This window comes from Geotrypetes seraphini, chromosome 14 (genome assembly GCF_902459505.1).
Source record: "Geotrypetes seraphini chromosome 14, aGeoSer1.1, whole genome shotgun sequence".
Taxonomy (NCBI): Eukaryota; Metazoa; Chordata; class Amphibia; order Gymnophiona; family Dermophiidae; genus Geotrypetes; species Geotrypetes seraphini.
In genome coordinates this window covers 25,901,295-25,923,021 of record NC_047097.1, presented here as the reverse complement: position 1 = coordinate 25,923,021, position 21,727 = coordinate 25,901,295, and the positions used below count along the sequence as shown (strand labels likewise).

The 21,727-nt window shown below is 47.9% G+C and overlaps 1 long non-coding RNA gene across 1 annotated transcript in view; it reads right to left on the bottom strand.

The window, feature by feature from the left end:
- Positions 1-21,521, bottom strand: part of LOC117348483 — a 71,221-nt gene extending 49,700 nt beyond the window's left edge. The window contains exon 1 of the long non-coding RNA XR_004536998.1: positions 20,830-21,521. This is a non-coding gene — a long non-coding RNA (uncharacterized LOC117348483). The remainder of the gene's footprint in view (positions 1-20,829) is intronic.
- Positions 21,522-21,727: the final 206 nt, after the last annotated feature.

Here is a 21,727-nt window from a genome sequence, read left to right as displayed (position 1 = left end):
AGATGCTTGGAACAGTCTCCCAGAAGAGGTGGTGGAAACATGAAACTGTGTCTGAATTCAAAAGAGCCTGGAATAGGCACATGGGATCTCTGAGAGAGAAAGATAATGTTTTTTGCGGATGGGCACACTAGATGGACCATTTGGCCTTTATCTTCCATCATGTTTCAATGTTTTCTAAGACCCTGTACTCCTAAATCAGTTAATCTGCTAAGAAGGAACGTATGATCACCCAGGAAAAATGCTACAGACAGATCAAGAGAAATAACTAGAACAAATTGTCTGTCAAGTTTTGAAAGGGTTTCACTTAGCAAGGATACAATAACTGTCTCCGTACTGTGGCCTGTACAAAAACTTGACTGGTGAGAATGAAATGCTGAAACAGCCTCCATATGTTGTTGGAGTTGTTCAAAGACTACCTTCTCATTTAATTTTGAAAGAAAGCAAAGATTTGAAACCACACAATTTTCTGGTACTGAGGCATCCAAGGATGGTTGTTTTAGAACTGGACGGGTGATGGTTTGTTTCCACCAAGGAGATATAGAATCATGAGAGAGACTTTGAATAATCCTGTAATATCAAGGGGCAGGGGTAACAAACCATGGTGAGGAATCTTTAGCCAATGGGAAGGAAAAGGGTCAAGGATAATGTGACCATACGTAGCGTTTTGAACGGGACCGTCCCGTTTTTAGATCCCCTGTCCTGTAGTCCCCCCACACAGCTTTGGGACGCCGAAATGTCCCGTTTTCAGAGACAGCGTCCCGAAGCTGTGCGTGGGGACAACAAGACAGGGGATCACTTCCCCTCCATCCTTGCCCTTCCCCCCCCGGTCTGCTGCTGCCGCTTCCCACCCACTGTAACTGAAGGAAAGGAAGGTCCAGGCGCCAGCCCACTAGCCTTCTTCCCAATGTCAAATCTGACGTCTGAGAGGAAGTTCTGAGTCAGCCAGGCAGCGATTGGCTGGCCCGGAACTTCCTCTCTGATGTCAGAATTGACGTCGGAAAGAAGGCTAGTGGGCCGGTGCCTGGACCTTCCTTTCCTTCAGTTACAGTGGGTGGAAAGCAGCAGCAGCGGACTGAGGGGGAGGGGGAGTTTGAATCGGCAGTAGACCAGGCTTCAGCGCTAGAGGCAGACAGGCTGGCTTTGGCGCGATAGGGAGGGAGGGAGGGAGGCAGGCTTCGGGAGTGGGACAAAGGCTGGAAGGCAGTGAGGAGGACATAGTAAGGACGGAGGGAGGAAGGAAGGAGTGAAAGAGGCAGGGAAAAGGGGGGATTGTAGCAGAAGAAAGATTAAAGATAAAAAGACCTGGACCAAAGGGGAAAGACAGGAGGCAGATGTAGGACTATGGGACATACAGACAGAGGGGGAGAGACTGAGGAAGAGCAGAGAGATGCAAGATCATAACAAAGGAGGGAGACCTGGACCCAAAGAGGGGGAGGGTGGGCAAGAGGGGAAGGGGAGGAAAAGAAAGCCAAATATAAATGATAATTAACATTATCCCAGGACAAGCAAGCAGCATATTCTCTACATGTGGGTGATGTTATCTACGGAGCCCCCTATTGGACGTTCTCACAAGCAGACTTGCTTGAAGATCTTCAAGCTTGTGAGTGTACCGCGCATGCGCGAGTGCCCCTCCCGCCCGACTCAGGGCCCTTGCCCTCAACGTGTCCTCAGTTCTAAGTTTTCCACGGAACCAGAAGGCCTTCTCCCTTGCTCTGCGCAAATTCGTAGTGCCTCTTTGCACCACGGCTTCCTTTTCTTGTTTTCGGTGAGTCATTGTTCTGCACATCTTTGTTTTGTTAAGTTCCTATTTTTCTTTTTTTTCGACCGGGTGGTCGGTTTTTGTCAGGCCGCCTGGCCTCGCGAGGCCGCAGCTGTATTATTTCCTATGTCCCGGCCTCTGACCGGGTTTAAGAACTGCACTAAGTGCAACCGGGTGATCTCCATCACGGACCCCCATCGTTGGTGCGTGGAGTGCCTGGTGCTACTCATTGAGCTGAGTCTTGCCCACATTGTGCTACCCTCCAACCGCGGGCTCTTCGTCGGTGTGTGGCCAAGATTCAACTTTTTGGCTCCATGGAATCCGAGGGAACGGCCCCATTCTCGGCCCCGGTTGTCAGGGCCTGGGCTTCGAAGGCCTCAACCTTGATGAAGTCGCCCTAGGCCTCGAAGGCTTCAACCTCGACTCCGTCTGTTGTCCCGGCCTCAGGTAAGTCTCCTCTTCCTTCCTCAGGTGTGCCGGCGAAGAAGCCGACTCCGGAGTCTCTTGCGAGCGCCGCATCCTCGGCCTCTTCAAGACATCATGCTAAGCGTGCCTCCTCACATAGGGAATACTCTTCCTCGAGGTCGCCCCCAAAGGAGCACACTACTGCACCCCAACTCTAGACTCCTCTGGTATCGGTGCCTATATTCGAGGACATGCTTAAAGCTATCCTTACCACTCAGATTTCCTCTGTCCTGGGTCAACTGGCCTCGGCCTCCGTCTGACCAACCTGGGCGTTTCCCCGCGGTTGCTCGGGGTCCAGCCCACAAGTCTCGCCGATTGCCCTCGAGCGATTCTTCTTATCCGGATTCGAGGCATGAGACTTTCAGGATGTCCCGGGTGGGACCCCGGACTATGGCTTCCACTTCTTCGAAGCCTATACCTTCAAAGCAGCAGCAAACTTCCCCGCCTCATCGGGGCAGGTCCCCGTCCGCCTGTACCTCGAGGCCCCTTTTGGTTTCATCATTGGGCATGGACCCTTGTCTGACCTCTTCCCCGCTGATCTCTTCGAGGCGAGAGTTTTCTACTTTGGCTCCTGTCGGGGATTCACCTTTCACACCGACTTAGCCGAAGCTTCGGCTGGTGGTGCCTCAGATGCCGGGGTCCTCCCCGACTCGTCTGCGGCGGGGCCGTTCTTCTATGCCGTCGTGGGAGCTTAGCAGAGCCTCCTTGATGTGCCGGGCTCGGAACTCGGAGGCCCCCGCTTATCATTTAAGAGAAGTCTCCCCCTCTTTCTCGGCTGCTCCGAGATCGCGGTCTACTTCACCTCATCCTTTACCCGGTTTGTTTCAGACATGGGGCAGGCTCTTAAGCTTGATCTCCAGTCCGAGTCCCAATATACTCAGGAGTATTTGGCGGAGATGGGGCTCCCTCATCCGCCCCGTGAGGCTTTGCACTTGCCTTTACATCAGGTGCTCCGGCAAACTTTCCTCCGGAATCTGGAGACTCCTTATGCCGTCACTGCCATTCCCTCCAAGATGGAGTCCCGTTACCGGACAGTCCCGGTCAAGGGTTTTGAGAATGTGCAGCTTTTCCACCAGTCACTGGTGGTCGAGTCTTCCTTGAAGAAATCTAACCCCTCCAAGGTTTATACTGCTGTCCCTCCGGGCAGGGAAGGGCGTACGATGGTCAAGTTTGGACGCCACCTCTATCAGAACTCGATGATGGCAAACCGAGTTCTGAACTATAATTTTACCTTCACGTCCTATCTCAGGTAGTGTGTGGACGCTCTCCTCTTGTTCCAGTCTGACGTGTCTGCTCCTCGGAGGCAGGAGTTCTGTCTTCTCCAGGAGACCCTTTCTCAGCTCCATCTCTATATGTTTCAGGCGACTTACGACGCCTTTGAGTTGTCCTCGAGGGTCACGGCTTTTGCGGTCGCCATGCATCGCTTGGCCTGGCTCCGGATTGTGGACATGGATCTCAATCTCCAGGATCGTCTAGCTAACCTCCCTTGTCTGGGGAACGAGCTGTTTGATGACTCCATCAAGGCTGCCACTAAACGCCTTTTGGAGCATGAGCGATCTTTCACCTCCTTGGTGAGGCTCAAGCCGAAAACTCCTCCGGCTCGTCAGTACAAGATTCCTCTTCGGAGGTATCCACAGAAATCTACTACTGCGTTCTCTCGCCTGCCTCTGCGTCGGCCGCAGCAGCAGCGTCCTCCTAAGACCCAAAAACCCGCTCCGATGAAGCCTGGGTTGTCTTTTTGACAAGATAACTCTTCCTCCTGGAGCTCTCCCCCCTACCCATCGGGGGACGCCTCCAGCATTTCTATCCTCAGTGGGAGAATCTTACCACAGACATGTGGGTGCTTTCCATCGTCCAGAAGGGGTACTCCCTTCATTTCAGCCTCGTGCCCCCGGACCGTCTGCCAAGAGAGTTTCCTTCTTCCGGGTCGCACCTTCTCCTTCTTCTGCGGTAAGCGCAGGCCCTCCTTTGCTTCAGGGCGGTAGAGGAGGTTCCCCCGGATCAGCTCAATACGGGATTTTATTCCCGGTTCTTTCTGGTTCCCAAGAAGATGGGAGACCTGCGTCCGATCCTGGACCTTTAGGGCTCTGAACAAGTTTCTGGTCAAGGAGAAGTTCAGAATGCTCACTCTTCCTACGTTGTATCCCCTGATGGACGAAGGGGACTGGCTGTGCTCTTTGGATCTCAAGGCGGTCTATATGCATGTGCTGATTCATCCGGCTTCTCGCCGGTATCTGAGATTCCAGGTGGGGGATCTCCACCTCCATTAAGGTGTTCTTCCCTTCGGTCTGGCTGCCTCCCCGAGGGTGTTCACGAAGTGCCTGGTAGTGGTGGCCGCAGTCCTTCGTCTGCAGGGGCTTCAGGTGTTTCCCTACCTCGACGATTGGCTCATCAAGGCGTCGTCCTGCCAGGAGGTCCTGAGGGAAACAAATCAGCCCATTTTGCTCCTCCAAAGCCTCGGCTTCGAGGTGAATTTTCCCAAGTCTCAGCTGTGTCCGTCTCAGTCCCTCGAGTTTATCAGGGTGGTTCTGGACACCTGTCATCTTCGCTCCTTTTTGCCTCGACCTCTTCAGGAGGCCCTGATTCAGCTTTGTCACAGGGTGTCTCTCCTGTCTTTGGTCCCGGCCCGTCTGATGATGGTTCTGCTCGGCCACATGGCCTCCACAGTTTACATGACTCCTTTTGCCAGACTTCGCCTCCGCATTCCCCAGTAGACTCTGGCGTCTCAGTGGACCCAAGCTCGGGATCCGGTGTCTCGATTCATTGTTGTGACTCCTTTGTTGAAGCAGTGGATGCTCTCTTCCAATCTTTTAAGAGGTTTTCTCTTTCATGCTCCTCCCCCGGAGAAGGTTCTCACGACGGACTCGTCGGCTTATGCTTGGGGGAGGGGGGGGGCTCATCTGGATGGTCTTCGTACCCAGGAACTTTGGTCCGGTGTGGACCGTCTGTCACATCAATGTGCTGGAGCTCAGGACAGTGTTCAACGCTCTGAAAGCCTTTTGTCATCTGCTTCGCAACCGTGTGGTGCTAGTTCGCACGGACAACCAGGTCGCAATGTATTATATCAACAAACAAGGGGGCACGGGGTCTCTCTCCCTGTGCCAGGAGGCGATGCGGCTCTGGTATTGGGCAATCCGCCGCAACATCTTTCTCCGTGCGGTCTACATCCAGGGCCAGCAGAACTGCCTGGCCGTCAAGTTGAGCCGCCTTCTGCAGCCTCACGAATGGTCACTTCACTCCTCGACTCTGCGTCAGGTGTTTGCCCGGTGGGGGACTTCGGATGTCGATCTGTTTACGTCCCCCCTCAATCACAAGTTGCCTCGTTTCTGCTCCAGGGTTTACACCCCTCTCAGGTTCGAGGCAGATGCTTTCCTTCTGGATTGGACGAACCTGTTTCTATATGCGTTTCCTCCTTTCCCCCTGATTCTGAAAACTCTCGTCATGCTCAAGTCCACTCATGCCACCATGATTGATTGCTCCTCGGTGGCCCAGACAGCCATGGTTCTCCCTCCTGCTGCAACTCAGTGCCAGGGAACCTCTTCTTCTGCCTGTTTTTCCCTCTCTGCTTACGCAGAGTCGGGGATCGCTGCTCCATCCCAACCTGCAGTCTCTGCACTTGACGGCCTGGTTCCTCAAGACTTGATGGCCTCCTTTCAGTTTTCGCAGTCGGTCCTGGATGTTCTGGAGGCGTCTTGGAAGGAGTCCACTCGTCAATGTTATCATCAGAAGTGGACCCGCTTTTCTTCTTGGTGTGCTACGCGGAGTCAGGAGCCGCAGTCTGCCTCCTTGTCTTCAGTGCTAGATTGTCTGGCGCCGGTCTCAAATCCTCGTCAATTCGAGTCCACCTCGGCGCCATTGCTGCTTTTCATCGGCCGATCGATGGGAAACCGCTATCTATTCATCCTGTGGTCTCCTGGTTCATGAAGGGTCTTTTCCACGTTCATCCTCCCCTTAAACCTCCTCTTGTGGTCTGGGATCTCAATGTGGTCCTTGTTCGCTTGATGAAACCGCCCTTTGAGCCACTGGCTAGGGCTCACTTGGAAGGTGGTATTTCTTATTGCGCTCACTTCTGCTCAAAGGGTCAGTGGTTGCAGATCCTCCTTTCACTGTTTTCATCATGATAAGGTGGTTCTTTGTACCCATCCTAAATTCTTTCCTAAGGTTGTTTCGGACTTTCACATCAATCAGTCCGTGGTTCTTCCTGGTGAGGCGGCTCTGCATACGCTTGACTGTAAGCATGCGCTGGCCTTTTACTTGCAGGGAAGTTCACCTCATCGGAGTGCTCCCCAGTTCTTCATCTCTTTCGATCCCAATAGGTTGGGGCATCCTGTTTCTAAGCGGACAATCTCTAACTGGTTGGCTGCTTGTATCTCTTTCTGTTATGCTCAGGCTGGTCTCTCCCTGCCGGGTTGGGTCACAGGGCATAAGGTCCGAGTGATGGCAGCGTCTGTTGCTTTCCTCCGATCGACCCCAATTGAGGAAATCTGCAAGGCTGCCAAGTGGTCTTCAGTTCATACTTTCACCTCTCACTACTGTCTGGATGCTTTCTCCAGGCGTGACGGCCATTTTGGCCAGTCGGTTTTGCAACATCTGTTCTCCTAAATTGCCAACTCTCCCTCCATCCTTTTTGGTTAGCTTGGAGATCACCCACATGTAGAGAATATGCTGCCTGCTTGTCCTGGGATAAAGCAAAGTTACTTACCGTAACAGGTGTTATCCAGGGACAGCAGACAGATATTCTCGCAACCCACCCACCTCCCCAGGTTGGCTTCTTTGCTAGCTATCTGAACTGAGGCCACGCTGAGGAGACGCATGCCCCGAGACGGGCAGCAGGGGCACTCGCGCATGCGCGGTACACTCACAAGCTTGAAGATCTTCAAGTAAGTCTCTAGGGGGCTCCGTAGATGGCGTCACCCACATGTAGAGAATATCTGCCTGCTGTCCCTGGATTACACCTGGTACGGTAAGTAACTGTGCTTTTTCTCTGCGTGAAGGAGTCTGGGACTGGTTTTCTTGAGTCTTGAACTAAGTTTTCTCTTTAATAAAATGCTGAATTATGTTTAATTGCAGACCTGACTTATCTCATGTTCTAGCCTGCCTACACTGGGTGGTGTAGTTTGGGCGTTTTAGCCTCTTATGGTTATCTCAGCATACACAATATTGTATTCCACCCTCCTGGACATGTAACAGAAAGACTGCAGGGCTTAGATAAGTGACCTGTTAGGACCAATGATTGTTAAGAAAAGTAACATGTGAGAAGTTTTTTCTAGCATTCAGTTGTATAACCAAAAAAATGTATAAATATCATAAGAACATAAGAACATAAGCAATGCCTCTGCTGGGTCAGACCTGAGGTCCATCATGCCCAGCAGTCCGCTCACGCGGCGGCCCAACAGGTCCAGGACCTGTGCAGTAATCCTCTATTTATACCCCTCTATCCCCTTTTCCAGCAGGAAATTGTCCAATCCTTTCTTAAACCCCTGTACTGTACTCTGCCCTATTACTCCCTCTGGAAGCGCATTCCAGGTGTCCACCACTCGTTGGGTAAAGAAGAACTTCCTAGCATTCGTTTTAAATCTGTCCCCTTTCAACTTTTCCAAGTGTCCGCTTGGACACTTTTTCGAAAGTTTGAAGAATCTGTCCTTCTCTACTCTCTCTATGCCCTTCATGATCTTATAAGTCTCTATCATATCCCCTCTAAGTCTCCTCTTCTCCAGGGAAAAGAGACCCAGTTTCTCCAATCTCTCAGCGTATGAGAGGTTTTCCATCCCTTTTATCAAGCGTGTCGCTCTCCTCTGAACCCTCTCGAGTAACGCCATATCCTTCCTAAGGTTCGGAGACCAATATTGGACGCAGTATTCCAGATGCGGGCGCACCATCGCCCGATACAATGGCAGGATAACTTCTTTTGTCCTTGTTGTAATACCCTTCTTGATTATGCCTAGCATTCTATTTGCTTTCTTAGCGGCTGTTGCGCACTGTGCCGTCGGCTTCATTGTCATGTCCACCATTACCCCCAAGTCCCTTTCTTGGTTGCTCTCATTCAATAATATCCCTCCCATCGTATAGTTGTACCTCGGGTTTCTGTTTCCAACATGCAATACTTTACATTTCTCAACGTTGAACTTCATCTGCCATCTCGCCGCCCATTCCCCCAATTTGTTCAAGTCCCTTTGCAATTCTTCGCATTCCTCTTTAGTCCCAGCTCCACTAAATAGTTTTGTATCGTCCGCAAATTTTATTATCTCACACTTCGTGCCTGTTTCTAGATCATTTATGAATATATTAAATAGCAGCGGCCCGAGCACTGAGCCCTGCGGAACACCACTCGTGACCCCCATCCAGTCCGAGTAGTGGCCCTTCACCCCTACCCTCTGTTTCCTACCCGCCAACCAGTTTCTGATCCATCTATGTACGTCTCCGTCCACTCCATGGTTCTTCAGTTTCCGGAGTAGACGTTCGTGAGGCACCTTGTCAAAGGCTTTTTGGAAATCAAGGTATATGATGTCTATGGGGTCTCCTCTGTCCATCCGTTTGTTAATTCCTTCGAAGAAGTGCAATAAGTTCGTTAGGCACGATCTCCCCCTGCAGAAACCATGTTGGGTTGTTTTCAAAAGTTCGTTTCTTTCCAGATGTTCATCGATGTGTTCTTTAATCAGTGCTTCCGTCAGTTTCCCCGGAACCGAAGTCAAACTCACTGGTCTGTAGTTTCCCGGGTCACCTCTTGATCCCTTTTTAAAGATGGGCGTGACATTGGCTATCTTCCAATCCTCCGGGATCATGCCTGTTTTCAAGGATAGGTTGCAAATTTGCTGCAGTAGTTCCGCTATCTCCTCCTTTAATTCCTTCAGAACCCTGGGATGGATTCCGTCCGGACCCGGGGATTTGTCAGTTTTAAGTTTTTCTATCTGCCTGTGTACATCATCAAGGCTCACTTCCATGGATGTTAATTTTTCTGCTTGATTTCCATTGAATATTTGTTCAGGTTCCGGTATGTTGGTTGTGTCTTCGTTTGTAAATACAGACGAGAAGAACATGTTGAGTCTTTCTGCGACTTCTTTCTCCTCCTTCACCGCTCCCTTCCTGTCTCCTTCGTCCAGCGGTCCTACCTCCTCCCTAGCTGGCTGTTTCCCTTTAACATATCTGAGGAACGGTTTGAAATTTCGTGCCTCCCTGGCTAGCCTCTCTTCATACTCTCTTTTGGCTTTTCGAACCACACGGTGACATTCTTTTTGATACTTCCTGTGCTCCTTCTGGTTCCCTTCAGTTTTGTCCTTTTTCCATTCCCTGAATGAATTTTTCTTATTGCCTATCGCTTCCTTCACTATTTTAGTCATCCATACTGGGTCTTTTGTTCGACCCTTTTTGCACCCCTTTCTGAATCTGGGGATGTGCAGATTTTGTGCCTCGCTCACTGTGTCTTTGAAAAAAGACCAGGCATGTTCTACTGTTTGCCATTTTTTGGAAGTGTTCCTAAGTTTCTTCCTTACCATTTCCCTCATTGCTTCATAGTTTCCTTTCCTGAAGTTGAAAGATGTCGCTATGGTTCTCTTTCCGTTCGGTATGCCTACTTCAACCTTGAACTTGATCATATTATGATCACTGTTTCCCAACGGTCCCACTACTTCCACTTCCTTTGCAGGTCCCCTTAGTCCATTTAGGATTAAATCCAGAGTGGCATTTCCTCTCGTCGGTTCTCTAACAAGCTGCTCCATGAAGCAATCTTGTATAGCCTCCAGGAATTCTGTCTCCCTAGCGCATCTTGAGCTTCCAAGACTCCAGTCTATCCCAGGATAGTTGAAGTCTCCCATAACAACTGTGTAACCACTTTTGCATTCTCGCTTCATCTCGGCATCCATTTCTTTATCGCTATCTCCAGTTTGCCCGGGTGGACGATAGTATAGGCCCATCTTTATTTCATGCCCTTTCCTACCCGGTATTTTAACCCATAGTGATTCCAGTTTGTTGATCATCTCCGCTGTGTCCATTCTTGTCGATTGTATGCTTTCTTTTACGTATAGGGCTATTCCTCCTCCTTTCTGACCTGACCTATCCCGGCGATAGAGCTTGTACCCCGGCAGTGCTGTATCCCATTTGTTTTCCTCATTCCACCACGTTTCAGAGATTCCAATGATATCACTGTAACTTCCTGGTTTTGGGACTTCTGAAGCTGCCAGTTTGGGGGCTCAGGGGTCCACATATGCTGAATAAAATATACCTGTCGCTTTCTTCAAGTCTCTAAGTTTTGTGGCTGACCAAAGTGACCTTACATTTGGCACCTGAACAGGGACTTGAAGGTCATTTGACCACCGGTCACTTGTGTCTGGTCTAAGAGCTGACACGCCCGCCTAGCCGGCTTGGTCCTCTCTTGGGATCGGTGGAACTCAGACACTTCGACCAGCTCAATTGATTAATCCAGTCCTGGTTTAAAGTGCAGGAACTGATATCTGTCCATATTTTGAGAGGTCACTCATCTGGTAAGTGCAGAAATTGATTACTTCTGTCCTGTCTCTCATCTTCTGCCTAGTAAAACTACTTGACTTCGTCACTGAAGTCGTGGGGAGGGATTCTAGGAACTGTTATTTTCTGATTCGGTAACTAAACTGAAGTCTGTTGTGTTTTGTGTGTCCGAGAGTGTCTGAGACATCCTTGTGGACGAAGCGAGTGCGGACCTGTTAGTACTGCGTTTCCCTAGTCCGGAGACGGGCAGGGCCAGGAATACAGGGGAGTGTTTTTGTCCTCCATTGCACAATGGAGGGATGTCAGTCTACCTATGAGGACCCCCTTGATACAATCTTAATTAATTTTAAAAAGGGATTTGGCTCTGATTATGGGACTACACTTAAAAGATCAACCCTTATTCGTCTGTACCAGTTAGAATGGACGACGTTTGGTATGGGCTGGCCCCCATCCGGCTCCCTGGAAGAGGACATAACCCGTCAGGTTTTTATCATAGTAACTCACCCTAAGACTGGCCATCCTGATCAATTCCCCTATATAGGTTAGATTTAGTCCGCAGCAAGCCTTCTTGGCTTTTCCCTCCTGTACCCAAGGGACCCTGATCTCACTCTTCTCATAGATGGCAGTTCATCTGTCACCCCTTCTGGTATCCATATCGCTGGCTGCACAGTAGTCTCTGCCACTTCCCCTTTACTCATGGGCCCCCTGCCCTCTGGCACTCTACCCAAGAAGCTGAGCTGTATGCCCTCACTTCTGCCCTGCGCCACTCTGCCTCTCAGTCTTGCAACATATACATTGACTCCAAATATGCTTTCCATACCTTGCATGCCCATGGGGCCATCTGGAAACATCAAGGTTTCATTATAGCCTCCGGCCACCTGAGCCATCATGCTCCCCTCATTCTTGACCTCCTCGAGGCCGTCAAATTGCCCTCCCTTGTCACGGTTATGCACTGTCGAGCCCACCGTTGTGTCACTGATCTCGTCTCCCATGGCAATGCCCTTGCCGACCGCACAGCCCGAGCTGCCAGCTTCTGCCACCCCCTCCTATGGCTCCTCTGTACACAATCATTCCTTTTCTGGACACCCTTACATCCTAGTACACTTCTCAGGAACAGACTTGGGCCAGCCTGTCCTGAAAGGGGGGTGGATACAAATATGCGCCAATTCAAGTGCCAATCCAGACCCACACACTGATACTTCAAATGCGAGCACAGCGGGTACCCTCATATATATTCTTCAACACCTGGCCCTCACGATTGTCAAAAGATGCCATGACCTGGCGCACTCTGGAGAACCCGCTATGAAAATGACCCTCAAGAGACATTTCTTTTTCGATCACCTTGACCAGCTAGTCCGGAATACGGTCCAACAGTGTGTTGTCTGTTCTAAAACAAATCCCCCAACCAGAAAACTGCCACCTCCTGGACACCAACCCATTGGAACATATTACATTACATTAGAGATTTCTATTCTGCCATTACCTTGCGGTTCAAGGCGGATTACAAAAGAGATAAAAAATGAAGGGTTACAATGGAAGAACATTTATCCTTTCTAGAGAGGTAAAGAGTAGGTTATGTAGTTTCTGTGTGGCGGGAATATGGAGGGGGGAAGGACGGTAAGTTTGAAATTAGGGCTGTTTCAGGAATTTCTTGAAGAATGTAGTTTTTATTTCTTTTCTGAAGTTATGGCTCTTTCAGGAATTTCTTGAAGAGTATAATTTTTATTTATTTTCTGAACGTCTTGTAGTCTGGTGTCGTTATCAGTAGATTGGAGATTTGGTTATCTAGTTTAGCTGCTTGAGTGGCCAGGAGGCCATCGTATAGTTTTTTCCGTTTTACTTCTTTGATCAAGGGGTGTGTTTTTCTATGTCTGATTGAGGTGGTTTGGATGAGGCGGTTGGGCTGTCTCCGTTTAAGGCTTTAAATAACATACAGTAGAATTTAAATAGTATTCTTTCTTGGATTGGTAGCCAATATGAGTTGATGTATGCTTCTGTAATATGGTCGTGTTTTCTCAATGAGTAGATGAGTCTCAGAGCTGTATTTTGGATTGTTTGTAGCTGTTTAGTCATTGTAGCAGGGCAGGGGAGGTAGAGGATGTTGCAGTAATCTAGTAGACTTAGGATTAGGGATTGTACTATAAGCTGGAATTGTGTTTTTTCAAAGAATTTCCTGACTTGTCTTAGGTTTCTCATCACTGCGAAGGATTTCTGTATTGTTTTATTTATTTGTGGTTGCATGGTGCAGCATCGGTCTATAGTCATTCCTTGTAGTTTTATGGTAGTTTGAATGGGATAGTTGATTGTGTTAATTTCTATATTGGTTATGGTTGGGACTTTGTCATTTTCGAGGAGGATGAATTTAGTTTTCTCTGTGTTGAGTTTCAGTTTGTGATCTTTCATCCAGGTTGCTACTGTTTCTAGTGTTCAGTGTAGTGTGTTTGTCATGGCGGTCTTTGGTTGATCAAAAGGTATGAGAATGGTAATGTCATCTGCATAACTGTAGGTGGTGATACCTAGATTATCTAGGTATGTTCCAAGAGATGCAGTGTATAGGTTTAAGAGAGTAGGGGATAGTGGGGATCCTTGTGGTACACCGCAAGGGTTGGATCAAGGTTTAGATTTTTCTTTATCTGATTTTACTCTGTATGTTCTGGATTTTAGGAAGCCTTCAAACCAAGAGTATACTTTATCTGAGATGCCTATTGTATCCAAAATTTGCAGTAGGATGTTATGGTCTACCAGGTCAAATGCTGCGGTAAGGTCTAGTTGTATGAGCAGCATTTTTTTTCCTGTGCTGAGGTATTGCCTGGCTGTGTCAATGAGGGAGCCTAGTAATGTCTCTGTGCTGAAGTTGGATCTGAAGCCAGATTGCGTGGGGTGAAGTATATTAAGGTCATCTAGATAGTTGGTGAAGTGTTTGGCTACTAGTCCTTCTGTCAGTTTGACATATAGAGGTATTGAGGCAATAGGTCTGTAGTTGGATGGTTGGTCTGTTGGTCATTTTGGATCTTTTTGGATTGGGGTGATGATGATTTCACTGAGGTCAGTTGGGAAAAGGCCGTCAGTGAGCATGGTTTGTATCCATTGCAGAAGTAGAGTATGGAATTTTGTGCTGGAGGTTGTAAGGAGATATGATGGGCAGTGGTTAAGGTCACAGGATGCGTGGCTGTACTTTTTGTAGAGTTTATTGAATTCAGACCATTGTATGTTGGGGAATTGAGACCATGTTCTGTCAGCTGCAGTTGATTCTTTATCTGTGGGAAGAATTGTGAGTTTGTTTAGATGGGATGGGGTACAATTGAGGGTGGCTCTGGCATTTGTAATTTTGTTCTTGAAGTGTTCTGCTAAGAGGGTGGCTGAGGGGGGTGGGGTATTGTTAGTTGTCATGTAGGATTTGGTTTCTATTAGGTCTTTTAATATTTGGAATAGTTTTTTGGTATCTTGGGTTTCTGTGTCTATTAGATTAGTGTAATGTGTTTTTCTCTTGTCCTTGAGTAGTATTTTGTATTGTTTGTTAGTTTTTTTCCAGGCAGTTTTCGTGTGATCTAGATTAGTTTTTCTCCATTTTCTTTCTAGTCGTCTGCATTGTCTTTTAAGTAGGAGTAGTTCATTGTCAAACCATTGATCTGATCTTCTGCTGATTCTAGTTTTGGTTTGTAGTGGGGCTAGTTCATCAAGGATGTTGGTAGTCAGATTGTTCCACTGTGAGATGAAGTCCTTGGGGTCACAGTCCTGGATTGTTTCATCTATTTTTGTCCAGAATTTGGGGGGGGGGGGTCGATGTGTTTGCAAGAGGTGTAAGTTATTTTTTTGGGTTTAGGTATGGTTTCGTTCTTGGTCCAGTTGATGTTGAATGTGTATGTGTAGTGGTCTGACCAGAGGAATGGGGACCAGGTTCCATTAGGGTGTTTGAATTTCTGGGGAGGATGGTTGATGGGTCATGAAGGCTGCAATGTCAAGCTGGTGTCCTTTTTCATGCGTAGTTTGTGGGTTTAGGATTTGGAAGGATAAGGCATTGAGAAATGATAAGACAGTTTTATGCTGGTTTGGATGCTTGGTCTTCAAGGTGTATGTTTAGGTCTCCTTGGATGAGGTTATATTCTGCTGTTAATGAGTTTTGGTATATGAAGTTTTCAAATTCAGGTCTTACTGTGGTCCAGTTTCCTGGTGTTATGTAGCAGAGCATGCAGTTTAGTGAGTTTTTTAGAGTGGTGCTTGAGAGATGGCAGGGAAGGAAGGCCATTTGTGGGGTGGATGTTTTTTCGAGTATATTTAGGGTTAGGAGTCCTTGATTAAGATTGCTAGTCCTCCATCTCTTTTTTTCTCTCTGCAGGTCACTGTTATTTTGTATCCCTGAGGGCAAACTTCTGTTATTCTAGGATCTGCGCCTGAGGTTAACCAGGTTTCTGTGAGGAAAAGGCAGTCTAGGTTTTCGGTTTTTATCCAGTTTTTATGTGTTCTGTTTTAGGTCCTAAGGTTCTGATGTTTTAAGTAGGCAAATGTTAGGGTGGTGATATCTGTTTGGAAATTGTGAGTCGTTTCAGGGTAGATGAGTGTTTTAGGAGGAAGTTGAGGTTTGGTCTTGGGAAGTGGTCTTCTTCTCCAGGCTAAGGTGATGGGATGTTGAGCGCTGGTTTGAACCTCTAACTATTGGGGTTCTCCTGTTGTGGTGTTGGATTTTGTTTGCAGTGGAGCATGTGAGTGGGGCTGGTAAGTTGTTTGCTACTGCTTTCCAATTGGTAATGAGGAGGATTATCAGTAGGGTGGCCAGGGTGTGTATTTGTGGGATTAACTTCATTTTGGAGGGGGGGGGCGGGTAGTGGGGATGAGTAGTTGGCTGTGAGAGAGTAGCTCTTCTTGTGTTGTACCTGGATGGGTAGGAGTAAGATTTACTTTAGTGTAGATGCTGTAAAGAGCCTTGGTGGTGTGTGAGTATATGTTGGCAGTGAAAACTGGTTGGGCGTAACAGTTGGGAATGAAAGCTGTGGTTGAGAGTAGCAGTTGAGCAAAACCCAACAGTGCAAAGTTGAGGGGGAGGAGTGGAGCACGCTCCCACACCCTGAGTGCCTTCTGCACTGCTCCTGCTCTGCCTCTGCTGCTGCTCCCGGTCCAAGTCGGGTGGTGGAGAGTAGAAGTTAACAGATCAAGCGAAACCCGACGGTGCAAAGTCGAGGGGGAGGGGTGGAGCACGCTCCCACACCCTGAGTGCCTTCTGCACTGCTCCCACTCTGCTGCTGCTCCCGGTTCAAGTCTGGAGGTGGAGAGTAGTAGTTAACAGATCAAGCGAAACCTGACAGTGCAAAGTCGAGGGGGAGGGGTGGAGCACACTCCCACACCCTGAGTGCCTTCTGCACTGCTCCCACTCTGCCTCTGCTGCTGCTCCCGGTTCAAGTCGGGAGGTGGAGATGCAGGTTCTGTCTGTAGACTTCACCCACATGCCCACTTCCCGTTCCCTCAGTTACCCTGATTAGATGGGTCGAAGCCTTCCCTACTCACACTGAATGCGCCAGAGAAGTAACCAAACACCTCCTAAACAACATAATTCCGTGCTTCGGTCTCCCTGTTTCCATAGGCAGCAACAACGGCCTCACCTTCATTGCTGATGTTGTCCAACAAACTGTTCAGGCTCTCCAAATTGAATGGAAGTTACATGCTGCTTACCATCCTGAGAGCTCTGGTCAGGTCGAAAGAATGAACAGAACTCTTAAGACCTTTCTCACGAAATGAATTGAAGAAACCAATCTGTCCTGGCCTGTCCTGCTGCCCTCTGTCCTATTTCAGATTAGATGCACCCCATCCAAACCCACTAGATTGTCCCCATTTGAGCTCATGTTTGGCCGGCCACTACTCATTGTGAACCCAGATCCTGGTTCCTTTGCTACTCTGGGTTCAGATATCCTCCAGAGTCAGGTCCAATCCTTAGCTAAGGCCCTTCAGGAGCTCCACAAATGGGTCCTGGAAAGGGCCCCACTACCGATAGCCACACAAGTCCATGGATACATCCCTGGGGATATGGTATGGCTGAAAACTTGGAAGTCGGACCCCCTGAAACCTAGGTGGATAAGCCCTTTCACTGTCCTCATTTCTTCCCCCACAGCTGTCAAGGTGTCCGGACACGAAACCTGGTTTCACTACAGTAGAGTCAAGCCAGCTACTGTGTGGCAAGCCACCCCAGGCAAAACAGACCTCCAGCTGAAGATCTCTAAAACCTCAAAAATTACTTTGAACATTTACCACTGTACTTAGCAGGTGTTCTGAATATAACCTTTTCACAAGTGTTTGAGTTTAACTGGCTGCTTGTGGTTCACCACTGCCTCTAGCAAGTGCCTTGAGTATGTTTTAGGTTTTCTAAGTTGTTCCTGACAAAATGAGCTTCTTGTGCCAGCATTGTCGGTGCCTTTTGTGTTATATATCTCACTTTTGTTTTGCCCTCACTGTCTTACGTTTCTTTCTTCTGTATTTCTTCCCTATTGTACTAGGGGTTCAGTCACAATCCCTTACACCCTGTAAACCGTGTCTTTCTCGGATCCATAATGGAGATAAGGAAGAAATGGCCCTCCTATACCGTACCTAATTTAAGTGCCCCTCGGCCCCTTTGCATGACGGAATTAAGTATGGAAAGTGTCAAACATCATAGGGTATTATCTGTTTCCAACCTACTGGCGATGAAGTTGAAAAGTGGGCGGAGATCCACATTGATAATGTTGAGGGTCCACTTATCAACCAGACTCTTATTGTAGACCCCACTCACCCGGTGTCTTTGTATTTTGATGCGTGTTATTTGATGTTGCCCAGAGTCATGTATTGCCCCTAATACAGTCTCATGTGGCTCCCTAGCTTGGCAACGCTATTACATCTCATGTGCTAAGTATTCGTAACTGTACAACCTAATGCCCTTTAAGAAATGCCCCTATGAGGAAACCTTCACTAATGGTGGAGCCTGTCCCGAGTGGCAATGTGTCTCGTGGGCCACCTACAAGAACCCTCCTAAATACCCAGCCAATACCCCCTCTGCCACTCTTGCAGTAGGCCCTAACCCCGGTCCCACGTGTACTGCAAGCCACTGTAATCCTATGGTTATCACTATCACTAACCCTCACACCTGGAATGCCAATGCCCAGGTCCGGTACGCTAAAAACCGAATGGGATTTTATATTGATGGTAAGTTTCAAGTTTATTAGGATTTTATATACCGCCTATCAAGGTTATCTAAGCGGTTTTTACAATCAGGTACTCAAGCATTTTCCCTATCTGTCCCGGTGGGCTCACAATCTATCTAACGTAAAGGATTAGACCCAGGCACTGTTATATATGTCCGTATTGTGTCCCACCCTCGTGCCCCTTTTCACCACTCTGTGGTGTTTCCCCTGGAGAAGAGGAGACTTAGAGGGGATATGATAGAGACTTACAAGATCGTGAAGGGCATAGAGAGAGTAGAGAGGGACAGATTCTTCAAACTTTCAAATAATAAAAGAACAAGAGGGCATTCGGAAAAGTTGAAAGGGGACAGATTCAAAACGAATGCTAGGAAGTTCTTCTTTACCCAACGTGTGATGGGCACCTGGAATGCGCTTCCAGAGGGCATAATAGGGCAGAGTACAGTACTGGGGTTCAAGAAAGGATTGGATAATTTCCTGCTGGAAAAGGGGATAGAGGGGTATAGATAGAGGGTTACTGCACAGGTCCTGGACCTGTTGGGCCACCGCGTGAGCGGACTGCTGGGGACGATGGACCTCAGGTCTGACCCAGCGGAGGCATTTCTTATGTTCTTAATCACTAGAAATCTGTTTATACAGTTTGCTGAAACTATAGACCAGACTCTTAACGTTAGCAATTGTTTTGTATGTGGAGGGACTGGTATGGGAGAACAGTGGCCATGGGAGACAAAGCAGCTGGACATGTTAAACCTGACTTGCACAGAACCTCACTTTCACATCAGGTCCACGACCTCCACAAAGGGCCTTGCGAACCTCCATTGTTGTTTCCCACTGCCTTCAGCGAATCGGGGGTCCCTTCAACATCCAGGTTGGACACCTCAAGTGTTCATCTTTCTGGTCTTTTAACACCTCCACTGTTGCCCGGGACCCCTATCCTGCCCACACCACCTCCAATTTGCCAGGTCCACCCCTTCAGAAACTGCTCAATGAAACTTCCTATGAACGATGACCAGCTCCTGATGGTCGATATTGGCTTTGCGGTCTGTTTGCTTACTCTTGGTTGCCTGATAACTGGACTGGTACATGTGTACTTGGCATGATCCGTCCCAGCTTCTTCCTGTTACCGCTGGCCAATGGTGAACTCCTGGGAGCCCCTGTATTTGATACCAGGGGTCACCAAAAGCGGTCTACTTCCACTAATTCCCTTAAAATAGGTGAATGGGGTGATGACTGGCCTGCAGAATGGATCATCGCTGCTTATGGACCTGCTACTTGGGCCGAAGATGGCTGCTAAGGTTATCGGATCCCTATCTATATGCTTAACCGCATCATTCGCTTGCAGGCTGTTCTTGAACTCATTACCAATGTAACAGCTCGTGCATTGGCTACCATTGGCAAGGCCAATGCTAAAATGCACACTGCTATCTATCAGAACCGCCTAGCTCTAGACTACTTGCTGATGACAGAAGGTGGTGTCTATGGCAAATTCAACCTCTCCAACTGCTGCCTTGAACTTGATGACGATGGTAAAGTGACCGAGGACGTTGTGGATCATATCACCAAACTGGCTCATGTTTCTGACCAGACCTGGCGTGGTCTCACTGAAGACTGGCTCTCTGGCACCTTCGGCTCCTGGTTGCCCTCTGGCTCAGCAATGAAGACCATCTTGCTGGTTGCCGCCCTGTCTTCTCTGCTCCTTTGCTGCCTGCCCTATGTGGTCCCCATAGCCATAAAGCTGTGCCACCGAACTATTGACCGTTCCACTGCTGCTATGGCCCTTGCGCTCCCCCAGTATCGACCAGTCCCTACAACTGATCCCAACCTTCCTCCTTCTTGAACTTTTATCAGGCTCGTCTCCTTCATTCGACTAGCCTGAAAGGGGGGACTGAAGGAATCTGGGACTGGTTTTCTTGAGTCTTGAACTAAGTTTTCTCTTTAATAAAATGCTGAATTATGTATGCTGAATAATTGCAGACCTGACTTATATCATGTTCTAGCCTGCCTACAATGGGTGTTTTAGCCTCTTATGGTTATCTCAGCATACACAATATTGTATTCCGCCTTCCTGGACATGTAACAGAAAGACTGCAGGGCTTAGATAAGTGACCTGCTTAGGACCAATGATTGTTAAGAAAAGTAACACGTGAGAAGTTTTTTTCTAGCATTCAGTTGTATAGCCAGAAAATTGTATAAATATCACTAACTTCCTGGTTTTGGGACTTCTGAAGTTGCCAGCTTGGGGGCTCAGGGGTCCGCATATGCTGAATAAAACATCTGTGCTTTCTTCAAGTCTCTAAGTTTTGTGGCTGACCAAAGTGAGCTTTCATGCATACAATGTGCTTTTTTTAAATTTTATGGTTATGGTTAACAGAGATTTCGGCAGTTGGAACCCAAGCACAGTACCGGGTAAAGCTTTGGATTCTTGCCCAGAAATAACTAAGAAGAAAAAATTTAAAAAAAATTAAAAAATTTAAATTGAATCAGGTTGGAAAGACTGGATGGACCATTCGGGTTTTTATCTGCCGTCATCTACTATGTTACCATTATGAATTAATAAGATATTATGTTTACATGAAAAATGAATGGAAGAAATGGGGGCAGGATTGAAAAAAATTTGATGAAAAAAATAAATGGTCATGTTAATCAAAGACACAGGTAGCGATGTGTTTAGTGTTCAGTAGCTTAGACAGAGTAATTAAAGTGGGTATTGTGACCGGGCGTGGCCGATTGGACGTGTCCAGGGGCCAGTACCCTAAGTCACACAGACCTCGGCCGAGCGAAAGCGAGGTATAGGTAGCTGGGAAGGACTGCAATCAAGTTCAAAAAACAGTATAAAACACTTGTCACAAATCTTTATTTCACACCAGACTTGGTGCATTTAACTCAAGTTAGTAGCAATTCAAAATGAGTTCCAAAAATACAAGCAAACAATAGTCCTTGCACAAAATACAAACAAAAACAATCCATTTGTTGCCATCCACTTACTTCAATTTCAGCCTTTTAATGGCCTTCTCTGAGGCTCTCAGGCCCTTCCCGGCCCAGCCACTGTTTGCCACCTGGCTTGTTCAAACAGATTCTGCTATGACTTCTTGCAAGGCCTTTCACTGGGGAAAAGTTTACCTTGGGGGTTTTATTAACCCAAATACCCCCAGAGGTGTTGGGATCTGTACCCGCCCTGTAGATTTTGGTGTACAAAAATCCCAATAAAATCCCACTAGATTTTGAATAAAGAGTTCCCCAGTGTCCTGTGGCCAGCAGTGCTTTAGGTAACTAATTTTCATGCACTGCCCCAAACAGCATCATAGAAAAACAAAACCCAGTCCTGCTTGGAATTAGGCTGTGCAGTTTCTCCCTGCAAGTCCCATACAAGAAGTGGCAAAAAAAAACAACAAAAAAACACCTTTCTACCTGAGGCTTTAAATCATACAGCCTGTCTAGTTTGGAATCATTCACCAACAATTTCCTCTTGATAAACTCCAAACTTTTTCTACTGTTCCTAAGCCCCACCCCATTAAATCAGTGTCAGCAGCATATGAAGAATCCTCACTCATTTCTTCCATACTGTGAGATTCATTCATTTCTATATCATTCTCATTTGTGTAGGAGTCCTCAACAAAATCCTCCCAATCCTGAGGTCCTATCTGCACTTCTGGTTCCCTTCTCTCTCCCTACTGGGTTCTTCCTGTGTGGCTGCCTACAACTAGAAGCCCCACCCATTTCACTCCCATTGGCTAATTGCCTGTGCTGGAGTACAGGTGTGCTCTTAGTTCTGGCTAATTCTGAGCTCAGGTGCTTGTTGAGCTGGTAAAACCAGCTCTGGATTTGCTAGGAACTGGAGCTGTTCCAGTCCTGGCTTTAGGAATTCTCTGCCCTTGGCCTGATG